At 33.7% G+C, this 23,611-nt stretch overlaps 1 pseudogene; it reads left to right on the top strand.

Moving 5' to 3' along the window:
- The window catches only part of LOC149577156 (alpha pinene synthase, chloroplastic-like), a 126,292-nt pseudogene that overhangs the window by 10,044 nt on the left and 92,637 nt on the right, over positions 1-23,611 (top strand).

The raw sequence follows: 23,611 nt of genomic DNA, 5'->3' as shown, positions 1-23,611 counted from the left end.
CATTATTAAATCAATTAGAATTTAATAATTTTAAATGCATATTAAATTGTATGTTTATCTAAAAATTATTATAAAAAGAAAATTTAATAACAAACAAGTTTTATTTTATTTTATTTTTTTAAAATAAACTCAATACATAATAACAATATGCATTTGAAATAAACTCAATCTATAATGTCAAACTGATACCATGTAGGGAGATGATAATTTCCGTACAATATTGGATTTCTAATTTGATGATGGAGAATCATTCCAATCAAAAGTATAATGAAACAAGTCATAAAACTTTAGGGCAATCACAGCAATACCAAACATTGGAATGAGAATAAGATTTTTTTTTAAAGCTTTGTTAAAACATTTAGAGCCATTTTTTAGCAATAATTAATGTTTTCTACATCTAAGATGGCCTCCAAACCATTTCTCACAATAGACCAAGAAGTTTATGGCATTCTTATGCATTTTTGTGAAGTTGACAGGCTAAAAAATGTCCAGATATTGGCAAAAATGGCTAGCAAATTTTGGCAATGTATAAATTATGATTTCATAAAATTAAAAGAAAAGGTTATGAGATGTATGGAGGTGAGCATCAGAAAGTGGAGGAAATTATTGGCTAACCCTTGTTTGCCTCATAATATGAGTAGATTATTTATAAGACTGCAACATGTTGTATGGTATGATATACATCTTGAGGAATGCAATGACAAACAAAAATGAATGGAGTATATAGCAATGATATTCTTGGAGATATCATCGTAGAATTTTATTTCAAAGATCATTTAGAAATGGTTCTACTAATGATAAAAGGTGTCTATGAATCACCCAATTAAAAGAAAGAATCTTTTTAAGGAGATATTTATGTAAACTTCAAAATGTCAAGTATTTTATACAACTGTTGCATGAAGAACATCATAGAGTTAGTATTATTAATTTTTAATATATATTTTTATAAACATTGCAAATACAATCTGATAGGAAAAATATGATCAACCATTTGAATTTCCAACTAATTTTATTTTTTTCTTTCAAAACCCCTTCCAATATGATTTCCAAAATTTTAATTCCATGGAAGGAGGATTGTATTGATGTTTTAATCTTCCCATATATAGACAAAAATAACATGCATACCAAAAAGCTCCAAATTACAAGATTGAAAGATTCATCACAGTAAAACTTAGACAAACAATTCATAGTCACGAAGAAGACAGGAAAACAAATTGCATAATTAACTGTGTGATTATATCACAAGAATCTACATGGAGTCTAATGCTAAATCACTACACCCAAAAAGATTTGTGAGAGAAATTTATCCTCTCAAAACCTTTTCTCTCCCCCCCAAAATTCTCCTTCCAAAATTCACGGTTCCTCAAAAATGAACCCTTAAATTGTGATATGGAATTCTCTCCTGAAATCGGGGCACTAATTATGTGATCACTTGAGAGAACTCTTTGCTCACCAAACTTTAACTCTTTATTATCTTTACTTTATCATTTTCATGCATGTTTAATGAATTATAAAATAACTTTATTTAAATTCACTTGACTTCTTTTTTTAATTAATTTATTAAATTTTAATCTCATGCACACTTCATGCAATCTTAAAACTTTTAATGAATTAATATCTTTTCACTTTTTAATTATTTCTGAAATGTTAATTGATAAAATATTTATTAACTTAAATAATAATAGTATTTAGCATTTACTTAAAAATAAACTCTAAATATATTATTATTAAATTAAATAAATATTATCACATTCTAAAATTAAACTTTTAACTTTTATCTTTAAATTTATTTCTTTTTATTTAATTAATTCTCCAAATTAATTAAATATAATTAAATATTAAAAGTATCATAACAATTTTCCATTAAATTAAATTATTAATTTAATCATTTAATTTGGCTTAATTAATAGAAAAGCCACCAAAGACTTATAAAACAAAATATGAAAACCCATCTTAGAAAAATACATACAAGATCAAACTAAATAGTTATAATCATGAATTGACGTCATACGACACATTCGAAAGGTAATCAACTCAAATACTTGTCCTAATTTTATAGGACAAATGGCTTAAAGGTTTAAGATTTAGACTTTATAATTTATCTCCCCTCTCTTACCATTGAGATAATGTGATAGGGTACACTCATCTTGGTAATTTAGAGAAGTCAATATCCTATACTTGCAATCTACATAAAATCCATGCATGTACAAACAAATATATACTAAGCTAAACAAACAATGGGCAAAAGTGGTGCATTGTGTAGATCTCGATTAACAGGTGACTACGACTCCCTTAACCACATTAGAAACACTATACATAGAGAAAAAATACACACACACACACCATACACATGTAGTATGGAGTAAGTATCCATAAGAAAACACATATGATAATCCATCTAACTAATCATCATCAATAACTGAAAACACTATAATAATCATCATGCATACATGAAGTATAGAGTACCACGTAATCTCATCATAAATCAACTGAATTTGAAACAATATCTGATAATCTCAAAACAATGCTAGTAATCATAAACATAAAAATCACCTAAAAGAGTTTGGCAATAATAACAAAAATGTAAATTAGGGGTAGACACTACAAACTACATGAACATATATGGTGATAATATATCTCAGACTGATTAAATGCATTTCTCATTTATTGTTTTACCTCTTACGATTATCTAAGGCTTAGTTTTTTATAGAAATTTTGACCATGACCACCTAATTTAGATTTACAGGATGACTGGTAATAAGGAAATTCTAAATCTAGCTAAATTAGATTTCAATATCATGCAATTATTCCATTGGTGAGAGATTGAGTCAATCTTAAAGTAAGGCTAATTAAAGTTAAGAGTGGATATCAGATAATGAGGAGATAATGAGGTGAAAGAGGAATTATTAGTTCTATGTCTAAGGCAGGTACTATTGTAATCATTTGTGCATTAATCACAATGTTCTCTGTCCTTATTTTATTTTATTTGAATATAAAAGTCTTTTCAATTGTCACATGTCCAAAATAAAAATAGATAATAGTATTATATTAGATTTTATTTTATAAAATTTATGACTTGATAATTATATTATATTTTATATTATTATCAATATTAATATTAGAATTTTGAGCAAGAGTCCATAACATAATGGTAATTTGTGAGCCTCTTAGATAATTAATCTAGGCTTTGACTCATTACCTATAAAAGAAAATTCATATTAGAATTTTAATGAAATAAATGTTTAGTGGTGTAGTCATAAATTTAAAAAGAAATATCTTGTATTTTTTATCTTTTTAAAATTTATTTCAATTATTAATTATTTTTACTTTAAACAAAATTTAACTTTTAATATTTGTATATTTATTTATACCAAACAATATATAAGTATTTTAAAAATTATTTTATTTATTCGTGTAAGGCTAACTCTACCAAATTCAAGTGGTTGGTTACTTTTTCTTTTTCTTTTTTTCACCACTCTCCTTAACGAGCAAGGGGTAAAAGCACAAACCTATGTCACCTTTTATAAAGAAACGTGATATCAGAATGTGACAGTTCAACATTAGTGACAAAAAAAATGGCATTTGTGTTTAAAATATGAAGATAATGTAAATTGATGAAATGTGTAGAATTGGATGAACTTTATGCCTATAATTTTTATAATTTTTTTGAGTAAGAATTTATTCATTTTATTTTATTTTGAAGTCCCTTTTTTAACTATAAAAAGTATAGGTTGTAGTTCCCGTCAAACAAGTATATGCAAATCATCTTTTTTTGTTTTGATTTGAAAATATCTTATAGATGACATGTATAGCTAGTGCACAAAAAAAGAAATAATTATTTTTGATGTATATTTTCTTTGTTATAAGTTCTCAAGTTCAACCTTATCAAAATCCAACAATTTTTCCTCCCGTCAAAACTTTCCTATCAAATCTATACCTTCTTGAAAAATAATTACATATTCGTGAAGAGGATTCTCTCCTCTAGAGATAAATATAATTTTTAATTTTTTTTGATATGATTTACTATTCTTTTCCCTTTTTTGAGGGAGCATCTTTTGAAATGTTGAAATATTGACTTATAATACTTTGAGATTATAACATATTATAACTAATCAAAACACTCAAAAATTTATATAATGATGATATTGAATCTGAGATCTATAAAAGGGTATTTTTAGTTTTTGAAAAAAATTGAGTTTTGATAGAGAAATGAGATTTGACCAAAATAGGTTTTGGTATCACAAATGGTGACACAGATCTATGCTTTTACCCCAAGCATATGTTTCGTACTGAGTTGGGGATGAAATGATCTAGAATTTCCTTAACACATATCCACCTTAGAGTGATCAAATGTATTCCCCCTTTTCTCTTGTGGTATGTACAGAAATTGTATACACTTTACTTGTATATTGTTTCATTTTCTTTTCAAACTTATAATTTTTCACCTCTTCAAACAATATAAGCTTTAGGCAGGAAATTTGATGCATTGCATCTCTTGTTTACTATTTTATTGTGTGTTCAAAGTAAATTTTATTTTTGTTGTCTCTTTTCTTCCAAGTCTCTTCATACAAACTGTTGGTAAAGAATTCAAATGTTTATAAATATTATTTTTATTTTTAAAAATAAAAATATGAGTTATTTTTATAAGAAACTAAAAATATATGTTTATATTGTGTTTAGATGGTAGAAGGATTTGGATTTGGATAAAGTGGACTTTGCTCATCATCCCCATGTAGAATAATTTTCTTTAGCATGTGCGTATTGTATAGATGCTAAGTATTATGCTTATAGACATGATTTTGCAAAACTTTATGCTCTTGCAACCATTGTGGATGATATCTATGACACTTATGGAACTATTGAGGAGATAATAGTCTTTAACGAAACTATTAAGAAGTAAGTATTACATAGGAGAGGTTTATTGATTATACATTTTATTATTATTTCGAATAATAAAATTATTAATTAATTAAATTTATATTATTAAATATTTGATATAATTATGGTTTTTCATGTAATTGATAAATATTAAATTAATTTTCCCTATTAAAGTTCTTATTTTGTATATAATATATATGTGTAATAGGTGCATGCCACTATAAGCACTAATTTATAGTATTTGCATATTATCTCTAAGGTGGGATTCTTCACTTCCAAATAGTCTTCATGAAAATATTATTAAAATAGCATATAAGACATTTCACTTGGTAGTAAATGAAAGTGCATAAGAAGCAAAGAAGACTCAAGGACGAGACATGTTCCCTTATGCAAGAAGAGTTGTATGAATTTAATTCTAGTTATTTCAAGATTTCTATCTCTAACTTTGTTCCTATACCATCTATAATCTATATAACTTAGTTTTCTTCCCCCTTACTAGGTACTTATAAGATTTTTGTCTTACTGTAGTCCCTACAATCAAATAGTATCTCAGTATTGATTTGCAAGCTATAGTTAATTTAGAAAAAACATATATGTTTCTTTATTTGATTATTTAAATAAATATTAGTTTTTCTACGTGATAGCTCCTATTTTCACTAAGCTTAATTTCCAAAAATTTCATTGTCAAAATGATGGGGATGCAACCCAAGCACATAATGGACACAACAGGAAAGGGAAATTTTATTAACTTTGTAAATAAGCTAATACATCCAGTACAGAGAAAATAGACTTCAAAACATGCCCTATGGGCTTACAATAGCATAAATCTAGAGATAATTTCTCCTTTTAGTACCTCCTCTTGAACTCCACTCCGAACTGCCTTTTACAATGCCAAAAATGTCCTTAAATAGACCCTAGAGGGTAAGGACTAGGAATACATTCTAGAAAGTGCTGGTTGGCATCCACCGACCAAATAGAAGGCTCCAAAAGCTGCGTTAGAAGTCGATGCAAATCTAGAAGAATCCAGAAATGGTAATCAAATTTTCAAGAAGCATAACTTTTGAATCGTAGCTCCGATTGACGAACCATTTACATTTTTGAAAAGCTCTCGAAGTGCTCTATAGCCCTATGGACTAGCTTCCCTCATCCCCCATTTTTTGGCCATTTTTGAGGTCATTTAATGCCCTAACCTAACTTTGAAGCATTCTTAGGAGGTCTCCAAAACCCAAAAAATTGTGATAACTTTCAAACCGTGGGACCTTTAGACCTGATTCTTTTTCTAGAATGCTCTAAATTACAATTACATTCATCTAGCCAATTTACACCTCCTAGTTCATTGAAATGATGGCTCAATTACATACTCCTATTTTTTTGACATTTACATGTATCCCAAGGTGTTCAAATACTCTATCCTAGAACACTGATAGTGTAACTGTGAGAGTTGGAACCTTTATTTGACCCAAATGGGTATCCAAAAATGAAAACACATGAAACAAAAACTAAGTCTAAGTACATTTTTTTGGGTGACACAGGATTGCCCTTATACCTCTGGATGCTCCTGCATCAGACACCCAGGGTAGATTGAAAAGTGACCTTGTCACTTTATGAATGATAGAGGAAATCCCAAATGGGAAACCTTAGCTACTGAAATCCAAGTTGAGTCCTCTATCGGCTATCCTTTCCACTTGACCAAATACTCTTCATACTATCTATTTCTAGTACTCCTACCCACACGATGATCTAGAATGTCTTCTATCTCCTCCTTGTTAGAAGTAGGAATTGGACATGGCTCTAACATCAACTCCTCATCTGCACCATCATCATGATACTCTGTTAAGTCTGTAATGTTGAAAATAGGAGAAATGTGAATACCATTTGCCAGCTCCACCTCATATGCATTTCCTAAGGCATGTTTCTTTAGAATTTTACAGGGACCAAATTTCTTCATTTTTAGCTTGTTGTAAGTACTAGCTAGAAATCTTTCTTTTCGTAAGTGCACCATGACTACATCCCCTACTTGGAATTCCTTATGCCTTCTCCTTTGATCAACCCTAGCTTTATACTCTTGATTCATCTTGGTAATGTGTGCCTGAACCTCCTCATGTAGACGCTTAATATGTTTAGCTTCAGCACTTGTCCTCTCCCCTTGCTCTATCTTCCTCAATTTTGGTGCAGTCCTTGGGCTACTTCCATATACAATTTTGAATGGTGATTTACTTGTACTCCTATTTACAAAGTTATTGTAAGAAAATTCTGCTTGTGGTAGAATCAAATCCCACCCCTTGGGCTTATCCCCAACTAAACATCTCAATAAATTGCTCAGACTTCTATTTACCACTTCTGTTTGGCCGTCAGTTTATGGGTGATTCATGGAACTAAATTTAAAGTCTATTCTCAAATTCTTCCACAATGTTCTCCAGAAATACCCCATAAATTTAGTATCTCTGTTAGAAACTATACTCCTTGGAAGACCATGTAGTCTTACCACCTCTCTGAAAAAAAAGTCTGCAATATGGACAACATCATGAGTTTTGTGGCATGGATTGAAATGTGCCATTTTGGAGAACCAATCAACCACCACAAACACTGAGTCATTACCCCTTTGTGTCCTTGGCAATCAAATAACAAAATCCATACTTATGTCCTCCCATGGCTTTGATGGAATAGGCAATGGCTGATATAGTCCAGTATTGTGGCTAAATCCCTTGGCAACTTGACAAACCTAGTAATTTTGTACAAACTCTTTCACATCCTGTGAAATCTGAGGCCAAAAATAATGTTCTTTAAGAATGGCAATGGTCTTATCTCAACAAAAATGTCCTACCATCCCTCCACTCTGTTTCTCCTTAATCAGATTTTCCCTCATGGAACTCCTTGGAATGCACAATTGGCTACCCTTGAATAACATACCATCCTAAATCAGATATTCTAACCACTTAGTTCTATCTACATCAATAGGCTCTTTACAAGCTTTCCACCCTTCAGCAAAATTAGGATCCTTAGGGTAAAAATTCTTGAGTTCATCAAATGCAACTACTTCAACTTGCATTACTGTAAGAAACAACTGTCTCCTACTCAGTGCATCTACAACCTTGTTAGATTTTCCACTTCTATGCTTCAACACAAATGTATAGCTCTGCAAGAACTCTACCCACTTCATATGCCTTTGATTCAATTTACCTTGCCTATTTAGGTATTGTAATGCCTGGTGATCAGTATACAAAAAAAATTCCTTTCGCAATAAATAATGCCTCCATTTCTTTAAGGCCTGAACTATTGCATAGAACTCTTGATTATAAACAGAATACTTCTTTTTTGCATCATTCAATTTTTCACTAAAATATGCAATAGGCTTACCTTCTTGGCTTAATACAGCCCCAATAGCGCTACCACTAGCATCACAATCCACCTAGAACACCTTTCTAAAATCTGAAAGTTCCAACATAGGTTGTTCTGTCACCTTCTTCTTCAGTAATTCAAAACTTCTCACAGCTACTGTAGTCCATTTGAACTCTTTTCTATCCCCTCTTATTGTGTCAGTCAGGGGTGCACATATGCCATTGAAATTATTTATGAACTTCCTATAAAAACTAACCAGACCATGAAATGATCTTACCTTAGTAGCAGACCTTGGTGTAGGCCATTCCAAGATGGCTTTTACCTTCTTTGGATCCATTTTGAGACCTTCAGGTGATATAACAAACCCAAAGTAGACTAATTCCCTTTTTGCAAAGATACACTTCTTTAGATTAATTAACAGTTTCTCTTCCCTTAACCTTTCAAGGACACTATGGATATGCAATAAATGTTCTTCCAAAGTCTTACTGAAAATTAAAATATCATCCAAATAGACAATAACAAATTTTTCGAAGAACTTCTTAAGTGCCTCATTCATAAGCTGCATGAAGGTGCTTGGGGCATTCGTCAATCCAAAGGGCATGGCTAACCACTCATAAAGACCCTCCTTGGTCTTGAAGGCTCTTTTCCACTCATCTCCTTCTTGAATCCATATTTGGTGATAACCACTCTTGAGATCTATCTTTGTGAAGTACTGAGCTCTACTCAAGCAGTCCATAAGATCATCCATTCTTGGCAAAGGAAACCGATACGTGATGGTTATCCTATTTATAGCTTGAGAGTCTGTACACATCCTCCACTTGCCATCCTTCTTTAGTGCTAGTACTATAGGTACTACACATGGACTCAGGCTCTCCCTAATCAAGCCCTTCCTTAATAGTTCCTAAAACTATCTGTTTAGCTCCTCAGTTTTAGTAGGAGTCATCCTATGAGTAGCCTTGTTAGGAAAACTAGCTCCTGGGATTAAATCTATCTGATGACTGATTTGCCTTACTGGTGGCAATCCTTTTGGAACATTATTAGAGATAATATCTCCAAACTCCCCTAGTAAATCTAAAACTTCAAGTGGTATTTCACTACTACCTTCTTTATCTTTCCTAGGAATCAAAGCATAGCACATACACTGATATTTCATGCCATCTAAAAAATTCCTTCCATCAACAAGACAAATCCTAGCACTGCTAAATACCTTTTCGCCTTCCTTTTTCATGGGCTTCAGTTTGTGGTGAACTCCATCCTTTGTTAGAGAGTATGTGTTTGCATGTCCATCATGTACTGCATGTCTATCAAACTACCATGGTCTACCCAACAATAGATGGAAAACATCTATTGGAATAACATCATAGAGAACTTCATCATGGTAACTCCCAATTTTGAATTTCACTAAACATTGTTCACTTACCAGGACCTTATGATCATCTTTTACCCAAGCAATCTGATAGGGCTGGGGATGTCTCTCCCTCTTGACCTTCAACTTAGATACCATCTCCTCTGATACCAAGTTATCAGTGCTACCGCCATCAATGATCACATCATAATATTTTTCCTCACATTTGCACCTAGTACAGAATAAACTCCTCTTTTGTCCTAGTTCAATCTCGTCGCTTAGTAAGACCCTTTCATTTACTAAAGTCTCTCCTCTTTTTGCATCTTCTGAATGTGATGATTGTGCATCCTCATCCACATGAGCAACCCTAGCTTGACCCTCAACCCTCCTATCTGCCCTTCCTTGTCATTGAGGGCATTGAAAGGCACGATGACCTTCTTCATTGCAATGGAAAAAAGTACCACAAAATCCTCCTATTCCTTGTCCATGTCCTCTAGCTCTTCCTCTCTGATTTCCAAAGTCTTGGTCATGGGAGCGGTTGAAACCCTCGTTCCTCTGGTTCCTGCTAGTACCCACATCTTCATTCTTCTTTTGGGTTTCATTGTGGCCTCCAAATGACCTAACACTACCCCTTCCTCCTTGACCATGCCCTCTTTTTCTTCCTTCAAACCTTTTATTTAGCTTCTCTTCAACTCGTAGGGAAAACTGGTATGCCTCTTCAATGCTGGTCATTCTTACCAGACTTAATTCCTCCTGAATGCTAGGTCGTAACCCATTGATATAACGAGTAACTATCTCCTTATTTTCTTATGCATGCCCTGCTCTAATCAAGAATCGATAAAACTCGTCTATATATTCTTGGACTGATCTTCCTACTTGCTTTAGCCCATGCATCTTCTTAAACAAATCAAGCTCGTAGTCCATAGGAATGAACTGCTTCTTCAATTTTTCCACCATGCAATCCCAACTTGTGATCTTTTCCTTTCCTCTTCTATTTCTTTCCAATTGGACCTCTTGCCACCAGATTTTGGCATGGCCTTTTAGTTTAGCCTTTACAAACTTAACCCTATCTGGGTCCCTGATATCCTCATACTCAAAGTATTCTTCCAATTCATTGATCCAATCAATCAACTCATCTGGTTTCAGATTTCCTAAAAATATACCCACATCAATTGTAGATCTTTTTCCAAACTTAGTAATGGCCCTAAAAATCCTTTCCTCTACCTAATTCAAAACTTCCCCATCAAATTCCCCTTCTGGTCCAACTTCTTCTTCATTGTCATCCTCACTATCATCACGTGCGGTAACATTTGTTCCTCTATGGAGCTCCTCCTACAATGCTTGTACTTGCCTTTGGAGGGCTCTAACCTCCTCAAGATGAACAGCTCCAACCCTTCTACCATGCTCTCTTTGTGGAGGCATCTTCTTAACTCAAACCCACAACCACACAGTCCTAGTGCAAACTGCCTCACAGTCGACGCTCTGTCTACACACTCAAGAAAACCTACTCTGATACCACTTGATGGGGACGCAACCCAAGCACAAAATGGACACAACAGGAAAGGGAAAATTTATTAACTTTTTAAATAAGCTAATACATCTAGTACAGAGAAAACAGACTTCAAAACATGCCCTATGGGCTTATAATAGCATAAATCTAGAGATAATTTCTCCTTTAGTACCTCCTCTCAAACTCCACTCGGAACTGCCTTTTACATTGCCAGAAATGTCCTTAAATAGACCCCAACGGGTAAGGACTAGGAATACATTCTAGAAAGTGCTAGTTGGCATCCATCGACCAAATAGAAGGCTCCAGAAGCTATTTTAGAAGTCGACGCAAATCTAGAAGAATCCAAAAATGGTAACCGAACTTCTAGGAGGCATAACTTTTGAACTGTAGCTCCGATTGACGAGTCATTTATATTTTTGAAAAGCTCTCAAAGCGCTCTATAGCCCTATGGACCAGCTTTGCTTGTCCCCCATTTTTCAGCCCTTTTTGAGGTCATTTAATACCCCTAACGTAACTTTGAAGCATTCTTAGGAGGTCTCCAAAACTCGAAAAACTATGATAACTTTCAAATTGTGGGACCTTTCGACTTGATTCTTTTTCTGGAATCCTCTAAATTACAATTACATTCATCTGGCCAATTTACACCTCCTAGTTCACCAAAATGATGGCTCAATTACACACTCCTATTTTTTTGACATTTACACGTATCCCAAGGTGTTCAAATACTCTATCCTAGAACACTGATAGTGGAACTGTGAGAGTTGGAACCTTTATTTGACCCAAATAGGTATCCAGAAATGAAAACACATGAAACAAAAACTAAGTCTAAGTACATTTTTTTGGGTGACACACAGGATTGCCCTTATACCTCTAGATGCTCCTGCATCAAAAAATAAAGAAATTGTTGTAATTGCTAGGGTTGTATATTATTTTTGCATTTACAGAGGAAATCCTAGCATGTTTTTCCTTGATCCAATTATTTTTCATTGATGTCCTAGGTGTGAGTTTTGGTGCCGTATGGTTTTAATTTTATCCTATATGGTGAAAAATCTTCATAAAATCATGTCTCAGCCCTAACCCTAGGTTTTAAAACTAAGTAGGTTTGCATTTTTTCTTATACATTATTTTCTATGATGTTACAATAAACAGGGTTAGCTGAGTATTGGGAGGAAGAGTTTTCAATGTCCCGATCTTAAGATAAATTTTTTGTCATAGTATCATGAATGATAAAGTTTTTCCTTCCAATCATATGATTACCTTTGTGTCGTATGGTCATATCTGTAGAGCTATAATTTATATGCTTAAGGAACACAATGTTAGAAAGAAAGTATTCAAACACATAAAATTAAGCTACACTTATTATAAGACAAAGAAAACAATTAAGGAATGCAAACCAAAAGGAGGAAACACTCCATGCTTCCTTGATTTTGTAGATGTGTCCTTTGATGTGGATGTATGCTCAAGCTTCAAAGTTACTTCAATGGTGGAGATGGCTAATAGCAAATTGGTAGCCTTGTGAGCTCTCAATTTGGCATTATGAGTGTATGTGATGCAGAAGCATCTAGAGGTATAAGGGCAATCCTGTGTCACCCAAAAAAAAATGTACTTAGACTTAGTTTATGTTTCATGTGTTTTCATTTCTAGATACCCATTTGGGTCAAATAAAGGTTCCAACTCTCACAGTTCCACTATCTATTTTCTAAGATAGAGTATTTGAACACCTTGGAATATGTGTAAATGCCAAAAAAATAGGAGTATGTAATTGAGCCATCATTTTGGTGAACTAGGAGTTGTAAATTGGCCAAATAAATTTAATTGTAATTTAGAGCATTCCAAAAAAAGAATCAGGTCAAAAGGCCCCACGGTTTGAAAGTTATCATAGTTTTTTGAGTTTTGGAGACCTCCTAAGAATACTTCAAAGTTAGGTTGGGGGCATTAAATGACATAAAAAAGGGGCTAAAAATGGGAGACAATTGAAGCTAGTCCATAGGGCTATAGAGCGCTTTGAGAGCTTTCTAGAAATGTAAATGGTTCGTCAATTAGTGCTATGGTTCAAAAGTTATGCCTCTTGAAAGTTCGGTTACTGTTTCTAGATTCTTCTAATTTTGTGTCGACTTCTAATGCAGCTTCTAGAGCCTTCTACTTGGTCATTGGATTCCTACTAGCACTTTCTAGAATGTATTCCTAGTCCTTAACCCTTGAGGGTCTATTTAAGGACATTTCTAGCATTGTAAAAGGCAGTTCGGAGTGGAGTTTGAGAGGAGGTACTAAAGGAGAAATTATCTCCAAATTTATGCTACTGGAAGCCCATAGGGAATGTTTTGAAGTCTATTTTCTCTGTACTAAATGTATTAGCTTATTTACAAAGTTAATAGAATTTTCCCTTTCCCGTTGTGTCCATTCTGTGCTTGGGTTATGTCCCCATCAGTATGATTGATGGCTTTGTTTTTCAAAATGGCATTATAACTTTACTTGATGGATTGTGGTTGAAATGGCTCAGGAGGGGCTTCAATTTATAGGCTAAGGGCTTGAGGGATGGAGGGCTAAGATGCAAGAAGAGATGAAAGCTTAGTGAGGGCTAGGATGCACTCAAAGGGGAGCACATGGATTGTGCTTGTTTAGCACCAACCAGGGAGTGACACATGTCATAGGGTGAGTGGATGGAGGAAAGGGCAAGGATGAGTCAAAAAAGGAGGCTCAAGGGATAATATCTTCATAAAGACCCTTCATGAATGGCTTGTAAGAGAAATGAATGGGTTTGTAAGAGTCTTTATGGCTTTGTAAGAGCATTGAAGGCTTAGTGGTTGGGATATTTTGGAGGCAGTTGAGATTGTTGACTTTGCTTGTCTTAGGAAAGTCTTAAGCTTACATAGGGAATGTGACAAGGTTAGAGAGGGGATTAGAGATGGTTTAGGATCAGATTAGGCTTGTTAGAGATATGCAGGTGGATGGCATTCATGAGGGTGGGTGAGTTAGTGGTTAAGCTTGGTTAGTATGGGTGGATAGGGTGGATTAGGCTAAATGAAGGGTTTAGGAATAGGTTAGGGGTTATTAGATTTGAGGGTTTTATTTATCAAATAGATTTATTTAATAAATAGGGATTTTGGAATTAGATAGAAGAATAAGATTTAATTGATAAATAATAGGTTATTTGATTTATCAATTAGGACTATAGATGATTAATTAAATTAATTAGCTAGGAGATGGCAAAGGATTAAATAAATAGGAATTTAATTAATGATGCCTTTAGAGATAGCTAAATAGGATTACCAAAGCAATGTAATCAAATTTAGGTGTCTGTAGTATCATAATTTAAATGGTTTTCATTTTGGCTATCTCTAATAGTACGACAAGGGAGGTCATCATAGCATTCAAAATAATGAAAGTAAGGTGCTACGATATTATGAAGAAGAAAACATCATAGGATCGTGAAGGAAATAGTAGGTAATTATGGTTGCAAGATCATAAGGTGGTAAAAGACAAGCTAATGTGAAAGTACATTGTTAGACAAGCAACAGGTGTCCATCTTTGATTGATCAAATCATAAAGATTAGTTTGGCTAGATGTTTAGTCACAATTAGTGGGACCAAAAAATGAGTTTTATATTATTTTTATGTGGAATGTGGTATTTACAACCTTACAACAAATGGTTCATCATAAGATCTTAGGGTGATAATGATGTTTTCTAATTCTATGATTAAGTTGTGACCGTAAGATGACAAATAAAAATGGTACAGTCTGCGATGCTATGGTAGAAAGAATTAATAGTTTATCGGAGTATTGCAAAGGTTTCAAAGGCAACCAGAGATTTTACAAAATAATAAAGGTGACCATAATCAAAAGATTGTATGATGAATAGGGTCAAGCTAAGATTCTATGAAGTTATTTGTCATGAGATTGCAAAGAAAGGAAAGGTCAGTGTTAATGCCATGACAACAAAGGAATTGTGAGATTGTAGAAGGGTTTTGCCATGGTTTTTGACTTGCCAAAAAGGGTTTTTCAAGGGTTTTTGTGACATTAGAAGATTGTTTCTTCAGCTATAAGATAATATAAGAGGTCTTTTCATTAGTCATGATCTTAGCATCATATATCATATTTTGACATTAAAGTGTTAAGTAACTTTTTTGAGCTCAAAGAAACAATGAACTTCTTGACCAATGAGATTTAAGCAGAGTACAAAAGGTGCATGGCTGGACAGTAATGGGGATGCTCCCTTGAGTTGATAGAATAAGTTGATATTATTTTTAAAGCATGTTAAAATCAATACAAAGTGAACATTGATTTGTGTATATTAAGTTGTAAAGATTTTCCTACTTTACAGTTACAATTCACCATTTGGAGAGAGAGAGAGAGAGAGAGAGAGAGAGAGAGAGAGAGAGAGAGAGAGAGAGAGAGAGAGAGAATTTGAGTAGTTGCAAAGTTTTCAGTGCAATATAGATTGTTATTTTTAGAGCTTTAAGCATAGATTTCTAGTTTCCATATCCTATGTTTGCTAGTATAGTGTCAAGATGTTTGAAAAAGAGGTGGAGGAAATTTAGGTGTCAAGCATGGGAACCATGAAGTCTTCTAAGGGTAGGAAAACAAGATAGAAGAAACCAAATAGGTTTGCTGAAGAATGGATGAAACTATTCCCTAGTTCTTCTAATGCCAATTCCGTAGATGATCAAGCCTTCACTAATCCATATGCTCTCTATATGGATGTTGTATGCTCTGGTGTTACTAGTTCTAAGCTTTTCAAGTATTTCTATTATAACAGGGAGAAGAAAATTCTTGTGTGTAACCCATAGAAGAAGAATTTAGCTAAGTTGATATTTCTAGAAGTCTTTGTAGATGTACACTTGATGAAGGCCTTGTTTCATTGTTACAATCCAGCCACTAAATCCTTTCATAGGAAAGATGGAACCATCCTCTGCACTCTTGACTAAGAATCATTTATTGAGGCTTTTGGACTAGATGGAGCTATGGGCCAACTTGTAGATTTAAAGGATTTGTAGAAGAAATTTGAGGCAAATACCAAGGCTTACATTGGGAAATCTATGCTACAACATATTCCCATGGATTTGAAGGAAGTGGTTGATTACCCTAAGAATGTAGAAAAAATGATGCCATTGGACTAGTTTGAAAATTATTTTGTGAAAACAATTTATGGTGTCCATAAGGTGGTTGGCAAGGATGAGACTGATATGGTTTATGAAGCTAAATTCATAATTGCCAAAGATGTACAAGAATCCTACCATGGTGGGGAGTATGATTATGTTAATTACATTATAGAGGTGATGAAAGAAAATATTGCCAGGGCTTAGAGTGGGGAGCTAAAAGATTTCACCTTCCATCATTATTCACTATTGATGAACTTGATCCTCTATAAGAATGTAGGATATATAAGCTCTAACTTTATTGATCACACTTCTGATGCAAATGGAGACCTACCGGTTTAGCTATAGACATGGGTATGGGACAATAATTATAATTTTTCTGATTCTGTCTCATTTTTCAATAATTTTAGTGCTATAATTATGAAGATGTTAGATCTAGGATACTTTAGGGCATCTGATTTCTTAAAAGGCTTTTTGAGACCAGCCCTACTTGATCATAATTAGGGGGACATTTTCTTATTCCGAACATTTTCTTTGATGAGAGTTTATGGTTGTCCTTAGCCACCCCATATGCTACCAAAGTTTATCCCTCCTAGATTAAGTATAATTGAATTTATTTGGCAATTATTTATGGTCAATAGGGAATACCTAGGAACTAAAGTACATAGGGGAACTTTGTTATGTAGATATTTTAGGATTGGGGATTTCACAATTAGAAAAGAGGCCTTGGATTAGATCCATTCTTATCTCCATCATTACAATTTGTCTATTGGTCCCTATAGAATGTATGACCCTAATACTTGCATGATGGTTACCCTTAAAGAAATAAGAAATTATATATTGCCTAGCACCAAGGAATTTCCCCATGAGAATGTCATTTCAAACATAGTTGTAGAGGGTGAGATGGCTAACAAGCTAGCAAAGCTAGATGATGTTTTGAGGGTGGAGAGAGAGAGAGAGAAAGAGAGTTGAAAAGAATATATCCTTAATTTTTTAGATTGTACATGGATATTCCCTATCCTTAAAGGATTAGGAAGATGGTCATTGGAAATGCTAAGATTATTGCTAAGATGCCTAAGGGGCCAATAGGAGAAGAACATAAGGTATGCCCTGATAGCCCTAAGCATGATGTAACCCTTGAAATGGAAGAAGATGGTGTCCCTAAATCATCATGAGTGAGAGAAGGAAATAAGAGACAAAAGGTTGTCCACATCCCTATTGAGGTGAAATAGAGGACACTAAAAATCTTACATGGGAATAGTCAGTATTTTTCTTACTTAAGAAAAAATTGCCTCCAAAATAGAATAAATGTAGCTGAGAGTACACTTATAGACTTGGAATTAGCAGTAACAAGGCTAGATGATAGGATCATCCAAGCCCAATAGTTCTTGGAAGATGATGAATTCATCAAGTACATTAAATTCAAGAGCTTTCTATACAAAATAAAATCAAGTGAGCTAGTATTAAAGATGAAACTAGGGTAATCTGATGAGCAAAAGCTAGAACTAGTAGAGAAGCTATAGGCTTATGATCTTGAGAGTGAAGTAATGACTCTAGAGGAGGCCAGGGATCTTGTATAGAGGAGTGCCATGGTATTGGTGTCGAGGTGGGACTTGGAACAAGAATTTATGCTTGATAAAATAAGGAGGTAGGAAAATGCCATTTCATATAAGGCATTTGGTGTAGATGGATTGTAGAGAGGAATTGGTTTTAACATTGATACCAAATATCTAGCAATTTGGAGTATGGCTCTTTCCTCCAATAAGCCAAAATTAATGGATGTACAAAGAACTAAAAAAGGTAACATGATTGTATGGACTCTATAGGAAACCTCTAGTACAAATATTTCTAAGGAATTCAAACACTTTTCATTTATTAATGAAGCCAAGGTAGAGGAAATAGAAGCTAGACTTTCTAAATCCATACCTGATTACATAGATGTGAGGAAGCTCTATGAAAATGAGCTTAGGAGTAGTCATGTGTATAAGGAGAGAATGCAGAACTTGAGGCCAAGGTCCAAGCATTATAAAATGAAGTTGCATCTCTCAAAGATAAACTTACACAAGTAGATCAGGTAATTGCTACAAAATAGAGGGAAGAGCATGAAGATCAACAATAACCAGCTAGGGATACAATTGAAGCCCCAACACAAATAGAGGATTTGGGAGAAGAGGAGGCATTAGAACCTAAAAGGATGAGCATTGATGCTCAATATACTCAATAGGGATGTTATATAAGGAAAATTGTCCTTAGAAATATGATGAGCCATAGAATTGAAGTGTTGAAAAAACATGTCACAATAGACTCACAATTTTTATATTGCTTTACAAAGTGTTGAGCAATTTTGCAATGAGGTAGTTTCATGGTTGTCACCCACATTTAATCTTTAGGGGCCATATATTCAATTTTTGGAGAGGCTAATTGTGCTCATGGCTAAAAATTTACATTTTCTTGATATAATAATCACAATGAAGGAATGTCTAGAAATAGTAAAACAATTGATCATTTTCTTCACTAGGAAATTACAAACTATACAAGGGAAGTTAAAAGTTTTATCTCAGGGAATACAACCCTACGTACCATCAATTTTGGATGCTTCTAGCATAGTGATAGACTAGTAAGAGTGGTCTAATTCTTTTGATAACATTTTAAATTAGGAGGCTATAGTATTAATTTTTGAAGACAGTTATGATATTCCATATAATAAGTTAATTGATTCCCTATTTAAGGCAGGAATAGATTTGAATAAATTTATTGTTCAATCAAAAGCACTCATGGAAGCCAAGTGGACTAAAGCCACTCAGGACTTGCAAGAGGTAAAAACTATAGAGTGGCCCACAAAAAGGGAAATTTATGTTCGAAAAGTGGTAGGAGAGATCAAAGCTTTACTAAAAAGAGGTAGTTGAGATATTATTCATGAAGGACAATGAAGGACAAAGAGAACCAAAAAAATCAAAGGCCCAATATAAATGTTCTTTTACTATCTCAACTACTTTTCTTTTGCTGATCAATCTTTTGGAAGAATGTTTTGTATACCGTTTTGTTCCCATCTTCTAAAGTTTTTGTATCCATTAACATTTTGACATGGGTCCTCCTCTCATCTATACCTTGTTGCAATCATATATATGGATTTCCAAGATGAAGAGTAGAGGTTAGTTTTCTGTAGAATTTTCTCATGTGTTAAGTATTATTTTGTAGTGTAATGCCCCACCTAGAGATCCTTGGAACAAAGATTCAATACAAGCCAAGATATACATTTTTTTTCAAGTATGAATGCACATGACAACATCATAGATGGATCACAAATATTGCAATGGAAGACTTCACCACAATCTCAAAAACCAATGAGTCTTTGAATGCCACTACCAAACAAACATATGCAAATAGAGGCCAACAATGACTATGCACATGATGAGGGCTCAAAGAAACAACCACTCATCAACAAAACTCCAAGATGGGGTAAAATGCAAAATCCTAAACTTTGGCTAAGTCTAAAATCTTGAAGCTCAAAAAATTCCTAGAATCTTTATCTTATCTCAAAGAGGTCTGAAACCTATCTCAAAAGACTCATTGTATATATTAAACTATATCTTAAGCATGAGGAATTAATTATACATCAACTTATACTTAAGAAAGTGAAATTCTCCATGCAAGGATATGTATCACTTCATACAAGGATTCACATGGCTCCATGTGAGGATTCATAGCCCTATACGAGGAAATACTTTCTCGCATGAAAAAGTACATTCTTGCATGAGAAACTGCCTTTCCATATGAGAAAACACATTAGTGCAAGAATAAAGCATAAATAAAAAGCATAAAAACATGAAAATCTCCACACTAGAGAGTACTAGATCCACTTAAATTTAGGAATGAACACTCGAGTGCATAAACAACAAGGAAGAGGAACATCTATCCATCTAAACCATAACAATAAAAGAACATACTAAAAGAAACATTGCAGTGTACAAAAATAACATCATAATGTACTGAATAACCAAACTAAGTATGTGGTTCCTTACAACTATCAATAGCATCATAAGACCATCATGGATCCTAGCCATCCCCCATGCGTAACATCCCAAGCCACTGATCTAATCATCGATGCTATTGTAATAGGGATGTCACCACTAAAACATGTTACAATATAAGAATAAGATAATACTTCAAGTAGATAACAACACCTATCACATGTTGATCATTATAATAAGAAAATGTAACATGCTAACCCGATAAGCAATAGATAATCCAATACATCAATTCAAATCATCTAGCCATATGCTAAACATCATAATATGTGAATGCATCAAATAACTTAACATAATCTAAACAAGAAAGCTAAGTATTATAATGAAAGCATAAATAATAAAAAGGCATACTTTGAAACCTAAAGCATCAAGTGAAAACATCCAACAATGGTCGCACTAGGATAAAAGACTATCTCTATACATTGGTCCCTAGCAGTGGTGAAGGTAGCTATGCCTCCCAACCAAATGGGACCCATAGGTCCACACCCACCATGCCAATGGAGATAATGATCCAACCAAAAACACTCAAAGAGAACATCCAAGGCTAACACTCACACCAGATAGTATGATGGTTGTAACCAAGAACCTAGGATAATGCAAGTAGTATAGGTCCTGGTGAAACACTCAAAAGCTACTAAGTAGGGGCTGACATCATGAAGAGTTGCTTGGCATCGATAAGATCAAGTTGGTACTAGAATCTCCCCACTTCCCGATGGAAGGAGCACATCCTAAATCATTTTTATTATATTAAATTTTATTACCCATTCACACATTTTATTTAGTTATCACTTAAAACTTCTAAACTCCAACACTTGGCAAATAGGCACTAGGTTACGAGAAAGAAGCCCCCTCCATATGCTACCCTACCTTACCCATGGTCATCCTATGATAAGTGCTCGTGGACATGCATACTACCATCCTAACCCTAATGATCATAACTTTTGAAAGTACTATGGAAGATTGGGCCTCTCAGGTCACTCAAAAAATGTATGCATATGTACTCATGTGTGGCACACCACCATCACAATGATCATAACACAAGGACTAAATTAGAAAACAATGCAAAACAACACTCAACCAAAAACAACTTGCGAGGATGGATTCTACATGAATCCCAAGAACCAATAAAACCATACATCATAAGATCACTCAACCCACCTCAATCAGAGAGTATGGATTCTACACAAATCTCAATGATGGAACAAGACTAAACATCATGAACTCACTCAACTGGCCTCAATTAGGGAGTATGGATTCTACATGAATCCTAGTGTCCACAAAACAATAACAAAGGTCCAAGAGAAACCATAACACTAAGTATAAAATCACTCAACTGAACACAATGTCAAGAGCATGGATGTGACATGCATCCCAATACAAACACAAAAGTGCAAATTTTTTTTGACTAATATCCAAATGGATAATATAGGTCCATGACCCAAATAATGCCAAGAAAACATGAGAAAATTGTGAAGCATGCAAAATGAGGTAAAAACCCCAAATTTTGGAAAATTTTCAAAATTAAAACCCACTTGGTCTTTAGGTACAAAACACCCAAAAATCCAAAAATAATTAAGCTCGAACACAATATGCAAAAAAAGCCAACATAATAGTGCAAAATCTAAAACCCTCATCTAGACAATAGGGAAATGCTCATACCCAACCAACTAGGTAGAACCAACAAACAAAAATGGAGGGGAACACTAATTCTCAACCTCCATCCAAATGACTACCAAAATCAAAGCAAAAATAGAGAAAAAACAATAAAATGAGAGAGCCCTACCTTGTAGCCAAAAGGGAAAAAATAGAAATCTAATGCATAAAATAAAAAGCCCACAAAAGTGGCTGAAAATCATAGAAATCCAAGGTCTCCCCAAGCTAGATCCAATAGGCCCAACCTCACAATGATCCCATGTTCGTAGCTCCCACAATGAACAAAATATTAAATCCTCATGAAGAAGATTTTGGATTTTCCTCTCTAACTTTCTAATTCAAAAGTGAGAAGTGAGGAATTAAATTCCTTTTTGGATACTTATTCACTTATCGAGTGAATAATCGATTAAGGAAAATAACTAGCCAACCTAGTTAAACACTGAATTGACCCAAACAAAAATTGGCTATTCATAGAAATAGGAATTCATCTATGGAAAAGCTGCCAAAAATTGAAATAAATCAATTAAAATGCTCAAAAACCCAAAAAACTCAAAAATTCCCTTAACAACTTTTTCAACAAAGAGAACCTCTAAATTCATAGATATGCTCACTGGTCTAATCACATAATGTAGATGAGTTCAGATTTAATAATCACCAAAAGCTTTAATTAAACAATTAAAATAAGGATATGTCAACCATATAGGGATGACATTGGTAAAATATGAATAATCAAATCATTAACTCCATGTGCCACTACTAGGGATATAAATCATGCACACTAAACAACACGATCAAGTGTAATTGCATATAATAACATAGCTGAAGCAATAAATGCATTAAATTACCTAATTTAACCATTTATTTAATTATATCAAAATAATCTATTTACATCACTCACATTCACATAAAGCATAACAACACAAGAATGAATTAAATAACCATAGCATTAAATCCATCACATAACATAATTAGAGATATGTCCAAATACTAGATAACCAGATATCATCATAAAACACACTGTCATCTCAAAATGGCATCATCATGCAATATGATCAACTCAACAACATAGTAGTCTAACATCTATGATATTGAAATCAAAGTATAACACCTAACCCTCAAGTCATCTCGAATATAAAACATAACATAAGTAGATATTTGTAGCGTATAACCAATGAACCCAACAAAGACAATCCATTTCTAATTATTTAAGCATTTAATAATGGTTGTTTAAACAACATAAAAATGCACTTAAAGAAAAAAAGTGAATATAGTCATAAACATGACTAACCACTACTATAGGAACCTAGTCTATTGTAGCATGGTAATAGTACATATTGCAATCTTTGTGCACATCTTAGGATAATCATGGAATAACATCATGATATTGCATTGATCCTAGTAACCACTAGCACAAACCTCAGTGAACCATAAATCACATCATAATCTCATAATCAGCCATAAGCATAATCAAAGCATCTAATATAGAAACATAAATCCAATCACCTCAATAGTGTAGACCACTCATGGTCACAATCATGATTCATCACAAAAAAAGATCAACAAGGTTGCATCCATCAGGATGACTTATAGAAGTCAAATGGGAGAGGCACTACATCATCCCCCCCAAAGACTAGGCTTACTCCTAGAAGCTTGTAATCCAAGAATAGAAGCCAAAACACACCAATAACTAGAAAGAAAATCTGAGCAATAGGAATGACTCAACAAACTCTCCGCAAGTCAAACCCAAATCACTCCAACATTC

The sequence above is a fragment of the Cupressus sempervirens genome, chromosome 1, assembly GCF_028749045.1.
Source record: "Cupressus sempervirens isolate cs-2001-9-10 chromosome 1, ASM2874904v1, whole genome shotgun sequence".
Classification (NCBI taxonomy): domain Eukaryota; kingdom Viridiplantae; phylum Streptophyta; class Pinopsida; order Cupressales; family Cupressaceae; genus Cupressus; species Cupressus sempervirens.
The sequence above is the reverse complement of the archived record's forward strand: the minus strand, read 5'-3'. Positions and strand labels throughout refer to the sequence as shown.